At 44.8% G+C, this 567-nt stretch overlaps 1 non-coding gene across 1 annotated transcript; it reads left to right on the forward strand.

The window, feature by feature from the left end:
* The first annotated feature begins 276 nt into the window (after window positions 1–276).
* trnas-gcu (transfer RNA serine (anticodon GCU)) lies at window positions 277–358 on the forward strand. Its single transcript has one exon. It is a non-coding gene; the product is annotated as a tRNA-Ser (tRNA).
* Window positions 359–567: the final 209 nt, after the last annotated feature.

Here is a 567-nt window from a genome sequence, read left to right on the forward strand (position 1 = left end):
GAGGTCAAAAATGTACTATGCAAAGAGTCCAAAAACACTCCTGGAGAATGCGGGCATTGAGCCCACGGCCACTTGCTTGGAAAGCAAGTGCTCTACTGTTTGCGCTAATTCCCCATGGGTGCTGAAAGTTTACAATTTGTTAATTTGGCCTCCATGGTCTGTGACCTGAAACCTGATCTCACAGGCTGACAGCTTCTCCATTTAGCTGCTCCACAGCTTCTTTGTCTCACTGAGTAGTCACTGCAAGTCTGTATGCAGTCACAAACCAAGACTGTGGATGAGGTGGCCGAGTGGTTAAGGCGATGGGCTGCTAATCCATTGTGCTCTGCACATGTGGGTTCAAATCCCCTCCTAATCACACTGGTTTTGGTTTAAAAATTTCAGAATGTTGGCCTTTCAAATGTATCCTGGTTCACTGGATATGTATGAGACTGAAGGGGATTCCCTTGTTAAAAATGGGAACCACAACCTCAGTCTTCCAATTCACATGCACTGTCCAAGATCTACATGTGATATCATTGGAATTGAGTAGATTCTTTTAGTATTCCTCCCATTGTCTGACTCTGT

Source organism: Archocentrus centrarchus, unplaced genomic scaffold, assembly GCF_007364275.1.
Source record: "Archocentrus centrarchus isolate MPI-CPG fArcCen1 unplaced genomic scaffold, fArcCen1 scaffold_26_ctg1, whole genome shotgun sequence".
Lineage (NCBI taxonomy): Eukaryota > Metazoa > Chordata > Actinopteri > Cichliformes > Cichlidae > Archocentrus > Archocentrus centrarchus.